This window comes from Somniosus microcephalus, chromosome 19, assembly GCF_052327205.1.
Source record: "Somniosus microcephalus isolate GS21.2 chromosome 19, FLI_Smic_1.0, whole genome shotgun sequence".
NCBI lineage: Eukaryota > Metazoa > Chordata > Chondrichthyes > Squaliformes > Somniosidae > Somniosus > Somniosus microcephalus.
In genome coordinates, this window is record NC_141005.1 from 26562593 (window position 1) to 26582181 (window position 19589).

General features: G+C 45.2%; 1 long non-coding RNA gene across 1 annotated transcript; it reads right to left on the reverse strand.

Annotated features, from left to right (window-relative positions):
- Positions 1 to 210: 210 nt before the first annotated feature.
- Positions 211 to 17345, reverse strand: LOC147104257 (uncharacterized). The gene is made up of 2 exons (XR_015072294.1): positions 17071 to 17345; positions 211 to 1293 (listed from the first exon to the last, which is right to left on the reverse strand). It is a non-coding gene; the product is annotated as an uncharacterized LOC147104257 (long non-coding RNA).
- Between the last annotated feature and the right edge of the window lie 2244 nt (positions 17346 to 19589).

The following is a 19589-nucleotide window of genomic DNA, read 5'->3' on the forward strand; positions in this document are numbered from 1 at the left end:
AGCGCCTGTTTTCACCCTTTGGCCAAAATAACCCCCAATCAGTGTGCTGCAGGGTCGTCCGGCCGGATTGCCTCCCTCTCTTCCGTGGCCATGTTCGCGCCCGGGTGGCCCTAGAGCTGGAGCACGCGGTGTCCGCCGGCGCGCTAGATCACTTTCGTGACCGGTGGGCGCCGCGGGGACTGGAGTGCATGATTGGGCTGGAGAACCAAATTTTAATTTGATTATTAAGGTTTATTTGAAGTTTTATTGGTTTATTACAGTTTTATTGGTTTATTTACAGTTTTAATGGTTTATTTACAGTTTTTATCCGTCTAAATTTATGGTTTTACCAAAAGAGGATCAGTGTGCTGCAGACTCCGGGCTAGCTGAAAGCCATTCCATGAGAGACCAGCTGATAGAATAACAAGATATCTGGGAGTGAGTTGCAGGCTAGAACCTAATCAAGGGATTTGGATGGTTTAAATAAAGAATAACAGACACCTGGGCGTGAGTAACAGGCTGGAGTCTGGTCGCGAGGTTAAGAAATTGTGATGGGCATCCAGAACTGATTTACAGGCTGGAATCTAATTGAGGGGTTTGAATGGTGTAGAAGTAGAATGATGGATAACTGGGAGTGACTGATAGGCTGGAGGCTAATAGAACGGGTTCAATGTTGATTTCTAATGGTCAGCTGACCCTTGAGATGCGATCCCACTAGTCATTCTAATATTCAGCGTATCTTTGGAACAGCTTCCACTCTGACCCAGTCTTTGTTCAGATTAACAGTTATATATATATTTTTTTGAAATACATCATACAAAATGGGCTTGGTCCCTATACAGAACTCAAACCAGTTATTGGGTTCTTCAACTTCACAACGGAAGTCTGCCAGCTCCTTGTTGATCTCGGCTTCAATGCACTCGGCTAAAGCCTTCAGCTTGAAAAAGGCTCCCCGTTTCTTCTTTATTAATTGTAGTTTCAGGACACTCTTGTAGATGAGCTTTCGTGGATTTCCGACTTGAATTTTCGCTCTTCGAAGCTGCGGGCAGATTGTGTGGCCAATTCTGTAAAAGGATGTCTTTGCCTCCCCGATCACATACATGTAAACCGCCGCTCCATTCTGTTCCAGGAACTCGTTCGTATCCAAGTCAATTGCAGATGCTGCCACCTCATAGAGTAGGTTACCTTCACCGGCGCCAAAGTCAAACTCGTCAAAGTCGCTGAGGTTATCACTTGCATTGTTGCCCATTGTCTGCTCAGCTCCGCTCTGATTGTCTTTGTATCTGACTGTCTGGCAGCCCTCGGCTCCTGAATCTGGTGAGAACATGAAAGTTACCATTTAAATCGAGTGCTCCCGGACTTTTATAGAATCGGAAAGTTTGTTACAGAATGAGGCCCTTCAGCCCATTATCTCAGTGCCATTTGTTGCTCCACGTCAGTTATCCACTGTAATCCCATTTCTCTCCTCCCCCTCCCCCTCCCCCAGAGCTTTTAATAATTATTTCTTCAAATGTTGATCAAATTCACTCCTAAGTGCTAGTTCCTTCCACTGGTCAGTAGATGGCCCTGTAACTACAGGGCACCATGGGTATTGTTGTGGTGGCTACCTGGATCTGTAGGTAACGTGATAAATCTATAGTCGTTTGAGCAAAGTGACAATATCGCCCGTGTCAACTCCTGCTATTTCACTGCTGTTGGGCACTCCCTCAACAAGGCCAGAAATGTCTTCCACTTCCACACACAGGTTACCTTTATGGTCCCTAATTGGCCCTACTCTTACTTTAGTTATCCTGTTGCTCTTAATGTATTTATAAAACATCTTTGGGTTTTCCTTGATTTTACTTGCCAATATTTTTTCATGCCCTTTCTTTGCTTTCCTAATTTCCTTTTTGATTTCACCCCTGCACTTTCTATACTCTCGGCTTTCTGCAGTATTGAGTCCTCGGTATCTGTCATAAGCTTCCCTTTTTTTCTTTATCCTACCCTGTATAACCCTTGACACCCAGGGGGCTCTAGATTTGTTAGTCCCACCCTTTTTCTTTTTATTATTCGCTTATGGGATCTGGGCATCGCTGGCAAGGCCAGCATTTATTGCCCATCCCTAGTTGCCCTTGAGAAGGTGCTGGTGAGCCGCCACCTTGAACCGCTGCAGTCCGTGTGGTGAAGGTACTCCCACAGTGCTGTTAGGGAGGCAGCTCCAGGATTTTGACCCAGCAACGATGAAAGATCGGCGATATATTTCTAAGTCAGGATGGTGTGTGACTTGGAGGGGAACTTGGAGGTGGTGGTGTTCCCATGCACCTGCTGCCCTTGACCTTCTAGGTGGAAGAGGTCGCGGGTTTGGGAGGTGCTGCCGAAGAAGCCTTGGCGAGTTGCTGCAGTGCATCTTGTAGATGGTACACACGGCAGCCACGGTATGCCAGTGGTGGAGGGAGTGAATGTTTAAGGTGGTGGATGGGGTGCCAATCAAACGGGCTGCTTTGTCCTGGATGGTGTTGAGCTTCTTGAGTGTTGTTGCAGCTGCACTCATCCAGGCAAGTGGAGAGTATTCCATCACACTCCTTACTTGTGCTTTGTAGATGGTGGAAAGGCTTTGGGGAGTCAGGAGGTGAGACACTCGCCGCAGAATACCTAGCCTCTGACCTGCTCCTGTTGCCACAGTATTTATGTGGCTGGTCCAGTTAAGTTTCTAGTCAATGGTGACCCCCCAAGGATGTTAATGGTGGGGGATTCGGCAATGGTTATGCCATTGAATGTCAAGAGGAGGTGGTTAGACTCTCGCTTATTGGAGATAGTCATTGCCTGGCGCTTCTGTGGCGCGAATGTTACCTGCCACTTATCAGCCCAAGCCTGAACGTTGTCCAGGTCTTATTGCATGCAGGCATGGACTGCTTCATTATCTGAGGAGTTGTGAATGGCGCTGAACACTGTAGTCATCAGTGAACATCCCCATTTCTGACATTATGTTGGAGGGAAGGACATTGATGAAGCAGCTGAAGATGGTTGGGCCTAGGACACAGCCCTGAGGAACTCCTGCAGCGATCTCCTGGGGCTGTGATGATTGACCTTCAACCACCACAACCATCTTCCTTTGTGCTAGGTATGATTCCAGCCAGTGGAGTGTTTTTCCCCCTGATTCCCATTGACTCCAGTTTTACTAGGGCTCCTTGATGCCACACTCAGTCAAATACTTCCTTGATGTCAAGGGCAGTCACTCTCACAGCGCCTCTGGAATTCAGCTCCTTTGTCCATGTTTGGACCAAGGCTGTAATGAGGTCAGGAGCTGAGTGGTCTTGGAGGAACCCAAACTGGGCATCAGTGAGCAGGTTATTTGTGAGTAAGTGCTGCTTGATAGCACTGTCGATGACACCTTTCATCACTTTGCTGATGATTGCGAGTAGACTGATGGGGCGGTAATTGGCCGGGTTGGATTTGTCTTGTTTTTTGTGGACAGGACGTACTTCAGCAGTTTTCCACATTGTCGGATAGATGCCAGTGTGGTAGCTGTACTGGAACAGCTTGGCTAGAGGCGCGGCTAGTTCTGGAGCACAAGTCTTCAGCACGATAAGGGAACATACTTGCTCTGAAGCCTCACTATCTCCTCCTTGAATGCCTTCCACTGCTCTGACACTGATTTACCTTCAAGTTTCTGTCTCCAGTCCACTTTGGCTAAATCACCTCTCAGCTTAGTAAAATTAGCTTTTCCCCAATTGAGAATTTTTATTCCTTGTAAATTATGTCTCCGTTCGCACTGTCCTTCAGACACATGTTTGTGCACCTCTGTCAGTAGATTCTCCTGTGGAGGTATCAACAGGCTGGTGTATCCAGTGTCAGCTGTGGCTCAGTGGGTAGCACACTCTAGGTGGGAGGGGCTAGGAGTGAGCCAGGTGTGACTGGTTGCCTGATTGCAGCTGGGTGTTGGAGGAAGTTTTGTAAAAAGTTGGTGGAGGGTTTTGGGGTGTTGTTTTCAGGTTTTAGGGCCTTTTTGGCCCACAAAAAACAGCCAGATGGCTGCTGAGGGGTCCGGAGTGCCGGGCCCCTCAGAGGACAATATTCCCGAGAGGAATTTTATTAGGGAAGAAACTGTGGTGGGAAGGGGAAAAATAAGGCCCAAAGATTTGGGCCGGGACCTCAGGAGGTTTGGTAAAGAAAATACGGTGGTGGTGCAATGTGAAGATAAGAAGATTCGAGCCTGGGATATAATCCAGGCAGTTCATGAGGACTGTGGTGAGGGAAGCTGTTTTGCCTGCCGTCCAAAACCAAATGTGGGATTTGAGGTGACGGTCAGTGGCCGTGAGGAGGTGGAAAAACTGCTGCTCAGTCTGAAAGTTGGGGAGAAATTTTTGGAGGTGACTCTGCTATATTCAGAGGAGGTGGTGGTTTCATTTTTGAACTTGCCTGTGTACATCGAGGACGAAGTGCTGAGCAAAAAGTTGGAGTCGTGGGACATTAAAATCTGTTCCGAAATAAAGAGGAGGTACTATCTGGGAACACGGGTAGCAGACGGAACCCGGTATGTAAATGTGCGGTTCCCAGAGGGGGTGAGGTCTTTGCCTTACAGTATGAAGTTCGAGACATTGGAAGGAATACAGTACTTTCGTGTGCTGCACGATAACCAAGTAAAGGTGTGTTACTGTTGTCTGGGACATGACCATCTCGTAAGAAACTGTCCTGATTTGTATTGTTACAATTGCGGTGAGTCGGGACATATCGCACGGAGCTGCAAGGCGGAGAGCTGTGGGGTGTGTCGTAAAGGCCCCGCCCGCTGTGAGTGTGTGGCAGAAGGGAGCGAAATGAGTGATGAGGAGAAGGAGCAGGAGAGGAGTGTGGAACGGCCGGAGGTGCGGCGCAGTCGGAGGACACAGCCGGTAAAATGAAGGAAAAAGGAGCACAGGAAGAGGCAGAGGTTGGCGGAGCGGAGATCGAGATGGAGATGGCGGAAAACACGGCGAGTGCTATGGAGGGGAATAAAGACAGCAGCGGGCAGCAAGGGTCGAGTACAGACTCGAGCCTCAGTGCAGTTCGGCTCCCCCTGGGGAGTCTGGTGTCTGCGGGGGGAGAGGAGGCAGGAGCGGGGTGTGTGGTGGAAGTGAGTGTTCCGGGGAGAGGCGGGGAGTCGGATATTTTGGTGAGCGGGAGGGGGCAGGGTGGGGAGAGGGTGCAAGAGGCAGGAGCCTTAAAGGGACAGCAGAATGGGATCGGCGAGATAGAGGCGTCAGAAGGGAACAATTTAGGTGTGCCATTGTCCCATGGAGTGAGGGAACAAGGTGCAAGGGTCAGAGGTAGAGACGTGGTCGAAGGGGGTGGCACAGTTGGAGAAACTGCGATAGCAGGAAGACTCTCTATGGGAGATGGAGTATCTGACTGGGAGCAGGGTTATGTATCTGACGGGGAGCAGGCACAGGGGGTTGCAGAAGAGCTTGAGTGTGAGGAATTAGAGGGGGACAGAGACATGGAAGTCAGGGGTGGGGTGGCATCATGTGGAAAGGGAAAGGTTAGTGAGGGGCAGAAGGAGGGAGAAAGGGCAGCTCATGGGTCCAAACTTAAGGCAAGGAAGAGGCTGAAACAGCAGGGAGGGGTCAAACAGGAGGGGAAAAAGAGCCGGAGGCTGCAGGAAAAAGCAACAGCTGCCCGAAAAGTTGAGAAGGAGCATGAGAGGAGGGAAGAGCCAGAGATTAAATGATGGGGAGATTATCAGACATACTTCCCTTCTTTGGAGCCATGATTACATTGGTCTCGATCAATGTGAACGGACTGAGGGGTGAGAAGAAATTGCAACAGTTGTTGCAGGGTTTTAAAGGCACGGACTTGTTGTGTCTGCAAGAAACCTTTTGGGATGAGGATATTCTAGAAAGAGTTCAGAAGGTTTTGAAGGGAGAGGTGTTTGCAAGTTGTGCAAACAATAACCGTAGAGGGGTGACTGTTTTGGTGAGTCCGTCCATAGAAGAGAACATTGCCTTGGTGGACAAGGACACTGAGGGGAGATTTTTACGGCTAAGGGTAAAATTGGAGGGATTTAATTGCGATCTTTTTAATATCTATGCACCGAACGACCATTGCAAACGTCGTGAGTTTTTTCGGGGGTTATTCACTGAAGTGGCAGAGGTGGAAAATCCTTGTATAGTGGGGGATTTTAATGTATTTTTATCTTGGATGGACATTTCAGCCCAGATGACCTTTAAAGAGGATAACTCCAGAGGGATGATTATAAAAATGATAAATTTAAATTTGAGAGACTTATGGAGGGACCGGAACCCCATAAAAAGGGAGTTCTCCAGAGCAGGTTGGGTGGGTGATGTTTTAAAACAGAGCCAAATAGATTTTGTGTTAATGCGGGAAGGGTTAAGTTCGGAGGTGATGGAGATTTATTATAAAAAAGTATTTTTTAATGATCACTCGGCTTTGGTTCTTAGAATTAGGAACAGCAGAGTTAAGATCGGTTCAGGGGTGTGGATTTTAAACAATCAATACCTGAAGGAAAGTGCTTATAAAGAAGGGATTATAACTTTAATAAAGAAAGCTCGGAAGGAACTTTTGTTCTTGAAAGAAAGAAGAGTTTGGTGGGACAATTTCAAATATGAGGTAAAAGTTTTTTCGGTACGTTATGGGAAAAAGAGGGCGGCAGCTAACCGGCATCGAGAAGAGAATATAAACAAAAGGTTTACGGATGTCTGTAAAGCAGTTGACGGAGGGGATAAGGGAGCTGAGACTAAGTTCCGGGTGCTAAAGGAAGAGTGGGAATTATTGCAAGCTGAAAAATGCAAGGGGGCCATTCTCCGTGCAAAGGCTAGAGATGCATTGGAGGGCGAAAGATGCACTAGATATTTTCTAGAGCAAGAGAAGCTGCGACAGAGATTAACGTTAATTGAGGAGTTGAAAGTTGGGGAGAAGATCATTCATGAAAGTGAGGAGATTTTGGAGGCGGCTAGCAGCTTTTATCAAGAGCTATATACAAAAGAAGACATTTCCAATTTGGAGATGGAGAAGGTTACTGCTTTTATTGAAAAGGGTTTAAAGGAGGATGAGAGAAGCATGTGTGATAAAGAAGTAGGATTAGTGGAAATAAAAATAGCAATAAGTGGAATGAAGGGGGGGAAAAGCCCAGGGTCCGATGGACTAAGTGCAGAATTTTATAAGGAATTTTTCGAGATTTTAAGTCCATTGCTCCTAGAAGTTTTTAAGGAAATTAAAATTGAGGGAAGCCTGGCCCCATCTATGAGGAGAGGTATCATAAGCTTAGCTTATAAAAAGAAAGGGGATAGACAGGATCTGAAGAATTGGAGGCCCATCACACTATTAAATGTGGATTATAAGATCTTGGCGAGGGTTATGGCAAATCGTTTGAAGGAGGTGTTACCGGAGATAGTTTGGCCCTCTCAGTCCTATGGAGTCATAGGCCGGGACATCGCAGACTCTGTGGTCTCAATCCGAGATGCGATAGAGCTCATGGAAGAGAGTGGGAGGGAGGCTTATGTATTAAAGATAGATCAAGCGAAAGCCTTTGATAGGGTCTCTTATGAGTTTTTATTGAAGGTTTTGGAAGCATTTGGTTTCAAGGAAAATTTCATTCAGTGGATAAGGATTTTTTATTCAAACATATTTAGCTGTGTTAAATGTAATGGTTTTTTATCTAAGTATTTTCCGATACAGAGATCAGTGAGACAGGGTTGTCCCCTGTCCCCACTGCTGTACACATTGGTAGCAGAACCATTAGGTTACATGATGCGAAAGAAACAAGGTGTAGTTGGGATTGTGGTACCCAGTTCCGGGCTGGTGTCGGTGATACACCAATATGCAGATGACACAACCTTAACATTGAGAAATGGGGAGTCAGTGAGGAAAGTTATGGAGGTAGTGGAGGAATATTGTAGAGCTTCAGGTGCCAGAGTGAATTATAGTAAGTCCCAATGCCTGGTGGTAGGGGGGAATGGTTGGGGGAATGTCCCTTTAAGGTGGTGGAGGTTTTGGAAGTTCTGGGGGTGCATATGGGGTGCAAGAAAGACAGGGAAGAAGTGGATCGATTAAATTGGGAACCGAAGGTTATGAAAATTAAAAAGATTTTGGGAAGATGGGAAAGAAGGTGGTTGAAAGTGCAAGGAAGAGCGACAGTGGTGTCTGCTCTCCTGCTATCTAAGCTATGGTACTTATTGACGGTGGAGGATATTCCTGAGTGGGCAGAAAAGTCCATCCGAGAGGTTTGTGTGAGGTTTTTATGGGAAGGGAAACCAGCCTTGGTGGCTTACAATACCATCATTGGACGGAGAAATCAGGGAGGACTCAACTTCCCAGATATTGATTTGAAGAAAAAATCCTTTAGAATCAAATGGGTGAAGAGATTTCTTCAGAAGTCAAATTCAAGTTTTTGGAAGAGTTGTTTTGAGCATTTTTTAAAACAAAGTGGGATAGGAGGGCAGGGGATATTGTATATGGAATACAATAATATGTTTTTGAAATCGATTAAGCTTCTCCCTAGGTTTTATAAGGGGGTTGTAGAGACTTGGGCTCAATTTTTAAAAAGTGTGCAGTTTATGCCCAAGGGGGCTGAGGAATTTTTAGAACAGCCCTTATTTTTGAACAGGTGGGTCAACATCGAAGGAGAGGTTTTATTTAATCAAGCTTTTATAAAAGCTGGGATTATATCGGTGAAAGATGTATTATACGAGGTGATTCCAGGTTGGTTGCCGGAAGCGATAGTGAGGGACATGGTGTGGGAGGAGGATCAGGAGGTAGAAGGAAAAGCAATAGGAATCATGTACGAGAAGATTGTGAGGGCAATGCCACAGGATTGGATGGAAGAAATAAATGCGGAAATCTCCAAAGGAAGTAAAATGCGTCCTGCTTTTCCAAGCTTTGGACTGGAGAAAGGGGGAGAGTTAGTCCAATTTGACAACTGTAATACTCGAGACTTCTATGAGGTATTCAGAGAATGGAGATTCAAGACACCTGCTGGTCAGGAGTTTTGGCAGAGTATATACCCACAGCTGGACTTCAACAGGATTTGGAAGGGAATGTGGGCGAATTTTAAATGCCCAGAATGGATTGAACTGGATTTCAAATTGGCTCATAACCAGATTTTTACCATGACGGTCTTGTGTAAGATTGGACGAGTGGAGGCGGCAACTTGCCCAATGTGTAGGACACAGGATGAGACTCTGTCCCATTTACTGGCGTTATGTCCGCAGTTAAATGACTTTAAGTACTATGTTCGACAGTTGTGTGAAGCTTTTTTGCTGGATGGGGACCGAACAGCAAGAATGGGAATCCCGTGAGACTCAATTTTGAGATGGGGATTGCAGGAGAGTCTGCCAGAGTCCAGCAGAGCGGCAATTAATTTAATGTTCAGTTTGGCTAGATTCGTGATTGTGCAAAGAAGGAATGCTCTGTTTTTCAAGGGGAGGAGAATCAATCTAAAAGAGTATTTTAAATATAAGCTAAAAGACCATTTTAAGGCTCTGTGGATGTTTCATTCAGAAAGGAATTTAAGGACAGTATTTTACAACCAATTTTTAAAGTACAATCGATTAATATATGTTACAGGTGACAAATTAAACTTCAGGTTTTGATGTTAAAATGTGGTGGCGGGATGGCTGTGCAGGGCGGTGGAATTGATTTGTATCATACAATGAAATGATCACGATGTTGTAAATGTTCTTAATGTTCAATAAAGTATTATAAAAAAAAAAAAAAGTGGGTAGCACACTCGCCTTTGAGTCAGAAGGTTGTGGGTTCAAGTCCCACTCCAAGGACTTGAGCACATAAAACTAGGCTGACACTCCAGTGCAGTGCTGAGGGAGTGCTGCACTGTCGGAGGTACTGTCTTTCAGATGAGACGTTAAATTGAGGCCCCGTCTGCTCTCCCAGATGGATGTAAAAGATCCCATGGCACTATTTCAAAGAAGAGCAGGGAAGTTATCCCTGGTGTCCTGGCCAATATTTATCCCTCAACCAACATAGCAAAAACAGATGATCACATTGCTGTTTCTGGGAGCTTGCTGTGCATTTCCCACATTACAGCAGTGACTCCACTTCATAAGTGCTTCATTGGCTGTAAAGCGCTTTGAGATGGCTGTTGATTGTGAAAGGCGCTATATAAATGCAAGGCTTCCTGCCTGACTTGTCTTTTCTGGCCCTGTCTCCTTCCTCGGATGTGGGGGCTTCCCATGGGAAATACATTATGGAACTTTTGTAGCTAATGGTAAAAAAGGCAACAACACAATTGTTACAAAGGTTAAGTGGCAACACAAAATGATTACATTGAAGATAGGACCAGGAGTAGGCCATTTGGCCACTCAAGCCTGTTCCACCATTTAATGAGATCATGGCTGATCATCCAAATTCAGTACCCTGTCCCTGCTTTCTCCCCATATCCCTTGATCCCTTTAGCCTTAAGAACATAAGAAGTAGGAGCAGGAGTAGGCCATACGGCCCCTCGGGCTTGCTCCGCCATTCAATAGGATCATGGCTGATCCGAACCTAGACTCACGTCCACTTCCCTGCCCACTCCCCGTAACCCCTAATTCCCTTATCAGCTAGGAAACTGTCTATCTCCGTTTTAAATGTATTTAATGTTGCAGCTTCCACAGCTCTCTGAGGTAGCAAATTCCATAGATTTACCACCCTCTGAGTGAAGAAGTTTCTCCTCATCTCAGTTTTGAAAGGGCAGCCCCTTATTCTAAGACTATGCCCCCTAGTTCTAGTCTCACCCATCAGTGGAAACATCCTCACTGCATCCACTTGATCAAGCCCCCTCACAATCTTATATGTTTCAATAAGATCGCCTCTCATTCTTCTGAACTCCAATGAGTAGAGGCCCAACCTACTCAACCTTTCCTCATAAGTCAACCCCCTCATCTCCGGAATCAACTGAGTGAACCTTCTCTGAACTGCCTCGAGAGCAAGTATATCTTTTCCGAAATATGGAAACCAAAACTGTACGCAGTATTCCAGGTGTGGCCTCACCAGTACCCTGTATAACTGAAGCAAGACTTCCATGCTTTTATACTCCATGCCCCTTGCAATAAAAGCCAAGATTCCATTGGCCTTCCTGATCACCTGCTGTACCTGCATACTAACCTTCTGTGTTTATATCTAACTCCTTCTTGAATATATTTAATGGGCCAGAAATTCGTGAACGGGGCTTGCCGCACGTGCAAGGTCCCGATTTGCACTTACCCGACGCGCCTGCCGATCACCTCCAGGGACGCCTGGAATTTGTGTTTCAAAAAGAAGAATCCCGGGCAGCGTATGACGTCATGCCGCCCAGGAGTGCAGCCAGCGCGAAGCCTGTAGCGCGCTGTGCAACTGAGACACGCCCCTTGAGGTCTCAGTTTCACAGGACATGCCCCCAATGTTTCTGCCAAGCTGCTAAGCATTTTTACATGCAAAGCAGCAGTTTAAATAGGTTTTTGGAAGTTTTTTGAAGATTTTGGTAACTTTTATAAACTTTTAAAAATGATTACATTATTTTGAAGAATCTGAAGTAGTTTTAAACAGAATTAAAGCAATTTAAAGACTTTTAAAAGCCCTAAAAGAATTTTTTTAATTCCATTTATTTATTTAGCAAAGTCGTCGTCATACGTGTCTTCACACTGTTCCCTTTGGGGAACTGTATGAAGTGGTGGAAGGATTTATGGCCATGATTAACGCTCATTCAGTGACCGTAACCATCTTTGAACCAGCCATTAGGGCGGTTAGTCCTATGGCGGGAGGGTTTTACGGGCTCCCACAAGCTATACAAGGAGGGGGGGCCACCCACACCCACGGACGCAAATATCCCACTGGATGTCAACCCAGAATTTAGAGCCGGAGCTCCGACTCCACTTGCCGGGACTGTCTGGAGCGGGGTTCGAAACCTTACCCTGATCTGGCCCAGCAGCGGGGATCCTACCGCTATGCCAAAGGCCCAATCCGATTAGCAACGTGAAATGGCTGGAATGAGCACAATTCACGGCATTAAAAGAACTCACAATTGAACTGATGATGACCTCAGCAATCTCCTCAAGGAGGTGGAGGCGCAGCGCCTGCTCATCATTGGTAATGAGAAGTCAAAGGCGCCGCAAAAAGGGCAGATGATAGCTTGGTCTTTCAAGTGGCAGCATAGGGCTCCAGTCACGGGGAGGGAAAAGGTGCAGGAAACGTATGGGTGTCACCTTTTGTGCGGAGTGGGCCTTTTGCGTAGCAGTAAGCATCCCCGCCGCTGGGCCAGAAGGAGTAGGGTTTTGAACCCCACTCCAGACAGTCCCAGCAAGTGGAGTCGGAGCTCCAACTATAAATTCTGGGTGGACATCCAGCGGGATACTTGCGTCCGTGGGTGTGGGTGGCCCCCCCCCCTCAGATGGGTTGTGGGAGCCCGTAAAACCCTCACGCCATAGGACTAACCACCCTAATGGCTGGTTCAAAGATGGTTACGGTCACGGAATGAGCGTTAATCACGGCCATAAATCCTTCCACCACTTCATACAGTTCCCGAAAGGGAACAGTGTGAGGATATGTACGACGATGACCTCTTGCGCAATGCACCTCCTTGGACCCTCAGTCGCAGATGCGAGGGGGCAAATCGTGCAATTGTTAAATTTTTCATTTTATTAACATATAAAATGTTGGCCCAGTAATTCCCTTCCAAATGCGCGAGTACGGTCGGGGTACTTACGCGTCTGGCCGGAGGAAATGCCGGTTTTCAGCATGCACAGCGCATGCGGGGAAAACCAGCATTTCCTGTCCTCTGAACGAAGGGGTTCAGAGGCAGAACGCGTGCGCAGTAAAATTCGCCGCTTTCATTCATGCTTTCAGTGAGGTCAAGTCTTTACAACTTACACATGAAAAAAGCATGGGTACAGTTGCTCCAGAGGCTGCGGAGGAAGATATTTCTTATCGTGGAGCTTCTGAAAGTATGTATGTCTGTATATATTCCTTTGCGTGTTATGTATATATTCCTTTACTTATGTGTATGAATATTATTTAATTATGACTTTCAGAGAAAGTAACTTATTGGAAAATCATAATTAAAAACATACATTCATACACATAAGTAAAGGAATATAAAACATACATACATATACGTAAAGGAATATATGCGGACATACATACATAATTACTTATTACTGATGAAAAGTTTCTTTCTTAAAAGTGCTGGAAATGTTACATTACTCATTTTAGAACACTCATTTTCACATTCCATTCACACAGCCACAATTGCTCCTTCTACCTACCGTTCTGAAAACCCGTTTTTAAAAAAAAAAAAAAAAAAAAAATTTAAACTTTAAAACTTACTTAAAATTTCTTAAAATAACTTCCCTCCCTTTCCCAAACAAAAATATTGCCTTTCAGAAACTCCACGATAAAATATATCTTCCTCCGCAGCCTTGGAACAACTTTACACCTGCTTTTTTCAAGTGTAACTTGTAAGGACTTACCCTCACTGAATCCATGAATGAAATCTACGAAGTTCACTGCGCAAGCGCTGCCTGTGCAGTCGCACGCGCTGTGCCTATGAACCCCTTCGTTCCGAGGACTGGAAATGCCGGCGTTCCCCGCATGCGCTGTGCATGCTGAACGCCGGCATTTCCAACGGCCAGATGCGTGAGTACCCCGACCGTACTCACGCATTTGGTCACGAATTTCTGGCCCAATGAATTGGCCTCAACTGCCTTGTGTGGTAGAGAATTCCACAGGTTCACCACTCTCTGGGTGAAGAAATTCCTCCTCAGCTCAGTCCTAAATGGATTACCCCTTATCCTTAGACTGTGACCCCTGGTTCTGGACTCCCCTGCCATCGGGAACATCCTTCCTGCATCTAGTCTGCCTAGTCCTGTTAGAATTTTATAAGTTTCAATAATATACCCTCTCATTCTTCTAAACTCTAGCAAATATAAGCCTAATCGACCCAATCTCTCCTCATACGTCATTCCTGCCATCCCAGGTATCAGTCTGGTGAATCTTCGCTGCACTCCCTCCATGGCAAGAACATCCTTCCTCAGATAAGGTGACCAAAACTGCACACAATACTCAAGGTGTGGTCTCACCAAGGCCCTGTACAACTGCAGCAAGACATCCTTGCTCCTGTACTCGAATCCTCTTGCTATGAAGGTCAACATACTATTTGCCTTCTTAACTGCCTGCTGCACCTGCATGCTTACCCTCAGCGACTGGTGCACAAGGACACCCAGGTCTCATTGCACTTCCTCCTTTCCCAATCTACTGCCATTCAGATAATAATCTGTCTTCCTGTTTTTGCCACCGAAGTGGATAACCTCACATTTATCCACATTATACTGCATTTGCCATGCACCTGCCCAATCACCCAACCTGTCCAAATCATACTGGAGTTTCTCTGCATCCTCCTCACAGCACACACGCCCACCCAGCTTTGTGTCGTCTGCAAACTTGGAGATACTATATCTAGTTCCCTCGTCGAGATCATTTATATATATATATATATATATAGTGAATAGCTGGGGTCCTAGTGCCGATCCCTGCGGTACCCCACTAGTCACTGCCTGCCACTCGGAAAAAGACAGAAGGTGAGCCAGGAGACAGCTAGACACCTCCATCACCTTTGCAAAATCAGGCATGAAGAATAAGGCAAAGAGTTGGTAATACCTTCTTAATGCCCAACATTACCGATTGAAGATCTACCCTCAATTCTCAGCCACGGACACACCTATCCAGCCCTCTGATCACTGATTCTCCAACTAGCATTTGTCTCTTCTCATGTTCACTGGACCCCTATATAGTACCATGACCCATGGGACCATCATTTGCATCAAATCGACCATCCACTTCATTCAGAAACAGCAGCTAGATCTTTATGTAGCTCTTCCCAGAGAAGGAATTGGCTAGTTTCACCCCTCATGGGTTCCTACCATGGCTTTCTGTCTCCTGGCTCACCTTCTGTCTTTTTTTTCTTCTTTCCTTTAAAGCCATAGAATGGTTACAGCACAGAAGGCCATTCAGCCCATCTAGCCAGTACTGACCCTCTGCAAGATCACCTCAGCTAGACCCACTCGCCCGCCCTTTCCCCATAGCCCTGCAAATTTCTTTGCTTCAGATACTTATCCAACTCCCTTTTGAAAGCTGTGATTGAAGAGTTTATTTCTAGAGGGATAGAATTGAAAAGTAGGGAAGTTATGCTAAACCTGTATCAAACCTTGGTTAGACTACACTTAGAGTACTGCGTGCAGTTCTGGGCGCCATATTATAAAAACGATATAGAGGCACTGGAGAGGGTGCAGAGAAGATTTATAAGGATGATACCAGAAATGTGAGGGTATACATATCAGGAAAGGATGAACAGGCTGTGTCTCTTTTCTCTTGAAAAATGGCTGAGGGGTGACCTAATAGATGTCTATAAAATTATAAAAGGTTTTGATAGAGTGGATACAGAGAATGTTTCCACTTGTGGGGAAGAGCATAAATAGAGGTCATCAATATAAGATAGTCACCAAAAACTCCAATAGGGAATTCAGAAGAAACTTATTTACCCAAAGAGTGGTGAGAATGTGGAACTCGCTACCACAGGGAGTGGTTGAAGCAAATAGTATAGATGCATTTAAGGGGAGGCTGGACAAACATATGAGGGAGAAGGGAATAGAGGGTTATGCTGATAGATTTAGATGCGGAAAGACGGGAGGAGGCTCGAGTGGAGCATAAACACCGGCATGGACTAGTTGAGCCCAATGGCCTGTTTCTGTGCCATATATCCTATGTAATGTAATCTGCCTCCACCACCCTTTCAGGCAGTGCATTCCAGATCTTAACCACTTGCTGCGTAAAAAGTTTTTACTTACGTCGCCTTTGATTCTTTTGCCAATCACCTTAAATCTGTGTCGTCTGGTTCTCGACCCTTCTGCCAATGGGAACAGTTTCTCTCTATCTACTCTGTCCAGGCCCCTCATGATTTTGAACACCTCTATCAGATCTCCTCTCAATCTTCTCTGCTCCAAGGAGAACAACCCCAGCTTCTCCAGTCTATCAACGTAACTGAAGTCCCTCATTCCTGGAATCATTCTCGTAAATCTTTTCTGCACCCTCTCTAAGGCCTTCACATCCTTCCTAAAGTGCGGTGCCCAGAATTGGACACAATACTCCAGTTGGGGCCGAACCAGTGTTTTATACAGGTTCATCATAACTTCCACACTTTTGTACTCTATACCTCTGTTCATGAAGCCCAGGATCCCGTAAGATGTGGAAAAGAGCAGCTTTTGTTTTTGGTCCAGTGAAATCTGGAGAAACTCCCTGGGGTCTGCTCCCTCATTCTTGTTTATCACTGCAAGAGGGCTGGTAGATAAATGCTGTCTCATGGGGAGATTCTCCAGGAGCTCAGAGGGGTTTAGGCCCCTTCTGTTTAGGTGTCTCACCTGCTCTATGCTTTCTATCTCTCTGACTACATTGGGTCTTATACTAATGGGGAGAGCAGGCTAGCTTTTCAAAATAAGTGCCACATGAGCTGTGAATGTGTTATACAGTAGCTCTCTGCGTTAGGTTGATTTCCAATGCGATCATAAACATTATTGATGAGTACATTTTTTACGGCAGCAATAAGTGTGCAACAATTGGACTCGGCACTCCGATATAGAGCGGGCAAAATCAACCAGGGAAATGTGACCTTCATTGGAAAATGCGAATGTCAGCTGAGTTCAGGGTTGATTAGGCTGCCGACCTTCACCACCCAGCCTGTGGCCAGCTGGTAAAGATGCTGGGGATGCGGAAATGCCCACTGGTAAGTGTCGGTGGGTTCAGCAGCGGAGGAAAGGAAGAAATTGGAACAAAAACTGGGAGGGGCAACAGGCCAGAAACAGGAAGGCAGCAGATAGGCAAACTGAAGATGACTACGCTAATTTACCAAAACAGCTTATGGAGTCCACTGGCATCTGTACTGGTGGCATGGGCGATATATTTCAGAAACTATTAGATAATTGGAAATAAACAAAAACAACCATCAAGAAGCATTATTTGGTGCTTCAGCTCACATTTGCCAGTAGAACCAAGATATGCAATCATCCTTGTGAAAGTGTGACCTGTTACTGAAATTCAGAACCACCTATTTTACACTCTAGAATATTGAGAGTCTACAAAAACACAGAATAAACTCACCGTCCTTGCTGGAAGCACAAGTCCAGGTGAATCTGGGGAATAGTCGATCTGCAGAATCTTAGCGGATTCACTTTTCTGCGCAGTTTGTAATTTTTCTTTTCACACAGAATCTCTCGGTTTTGGATAAAGTAGGTGAGTAGAACCACCACTGCTTCAACTCCTCTGCATCTTGTTCCTTCTCTTCTGATTTTCTCCCTGTTAAACAGTCCTCTCTCTGACTGTAATTATTTTTCTCCCTTTGGCCCTCTGCACTACTGACGCTATCTCGCTGTGTGTCTGGCAGTCCTCGCCTCTCCTCCTCTCTTTTCCTGTTATTTCTAAACATCTGATCCCTGGCACTCTCTGATTGGCTATCCCAATCTGCTCTGTTGTCGTGATAATCCAATGAAATCAAAGCTAAATATTAATTTCTATAAAAATCCTCTCTGTATGAGACAATATACCAGAGAGAATAGTCCATCACTAATTTCAATTTGATTCTAGTTAACTTTTTAAAATCTTTTCCTTTGCCAATGTACACTTAAAGACTGCTGTAGTACTGACAGGTATACACATTATAGGATTTTGTGCTGAGTATTCTATTTGGCACCGTTTGACAGGTGGACGAGTGGTTTGTGTACACTTCCCAATTTGTTGTATATTTACTGTATTTGCTGGTGGCAAAGGGTTTCAACAAGGACATTTACCTCATGGGAGGGAGTTTGAAGGGATGAAGGATGTTATCGTATGAGTTGTATTGTTTTTCCGCTGTCCTTTCGGTCTAGTCCCTGGGGCCTCCTTTCTGATCAGAAAAACAGGGCATCACCTGAGCAGCACCTCAACCCAGGAGATCACACCTGCTCCCAGCTCTGTTTCTGCAGCCAAGTGTGAAACAGTTACAGTCCTGTATCTCTGTTGTAGATTACTTTATATGTATGTCTCTTGTCTTTGTTCCTAGGTTTTATTTTCCTCTTCTAATTTTCCCTCCGAATTTGTCCCTTTACTTAAGAACATAAGAAATAGGAGCAGGAGTAAGCCATTTGGCCCTTTGAGCCATTTAACAAGATCATGGCTGATCTTGTACCTCATCTTCACTTTCCTGCACTATCCCCATACCCCTTGATTCCCTTAATATTCAAAAATCTATCGATCTCTGTCTTGAATATACTCAACGACTGAGCCTCCACAGCCCTCTGGGGTAGAGAATTCCAAAGATTCACCACCCTCTGAGTGAAGAAATTTCTCCTCATCTCAGTCCTAAATGGCCAACCCCTTATTCTGAGACTGTGGCCCCTGGTTCTAGATTCCCCAGCCAGGGGAAACATCCTCCCTGCATCTACCCTTCTCCAGAATGCAGTTTTTTTACACAGGCAGGGGTGGGGTGGGGGGAGGTACAGATCCACATTGTCCAGCAGTGTTCTACTGCACCACCCAAGTGACCATTTGATATGGTTGACTGCTGGGAGAGGGAGTTAGTCAAATCCTACCCTTCCCAGACATCCATACGCACGCACTTTCCACCAGGCTTTGCTGGACGGTGGAACGCTAACTGATATTTAAAACTTCCTAACCCAACGGGTGCTGAGACACAATGTAGAGCACCATCAGTTAGTTTAGCACAGTCCAGGAATCGAACCAGTGACCAATCTGGTCTGTGTGGCTCAGTTCCACACTGTGTAATGTATTTCCAATAGAGCCATCAGAAGCAGCTGTTGCTGAATGTGTTAAATTGGGAAGCCCTTCCTCATGAGTTCAATAAACCCATTAATCTATCACTGCAATATTCCACTTGTGATACTGAAATAAAGAATAGATTTGCCTTTCTAATCTAGGCTTTGTTAACTTAAAAAACCCAGTAGCACATCTTTCGACACCAGTCTCCAACAATGACTGGAGAAAACTGAATTTAAGATGGCCACCATAAATCACCTGACATCCACTACCAATGAGTTTACAGCATATATCTCAAGGTAGAAACAAACAACCAATTACAATACTTCTTACTAATACAGAGAACAACCACCCCATTCACCAATCACAATACTTCTTATTAAACATAGGAAATAATCACCACATTCACCCCTCCTTTTAAAACATGCTCCAACCTAAATAACCTTTACAATTTATAATTAATTTATTTACAACTAAAATACAAATATAATATTTCAACAATTTTAAAACATTACTATCAATTTAAAAGTCCATTTTCAATCGGTCGACCGGATATCTTGTTCGTGTCGACCTTCTTAACCTTGGCGAAATTCCTTGCCCTCCCACACCCGGAGGCACCGAAGTATCTTCTGCAGAAAGGCTATCCATATCCCGATTATCAACGGTTTCCGGATTGGAAATCCCATCAGGAAGTAAACTAGGACAGTCATGAACATCCATCAAAGGCTGACTAATAGAAGTATAATTATCTGCAATAGGATTGGAAACATTCATAGTATCTATAACAACATCCACATTATCTGAATCATGACTATTATTAGTATCCTCGGAAGAGGGCTGGCCACCACAAGGAGCCAGGGCCTAGAAAT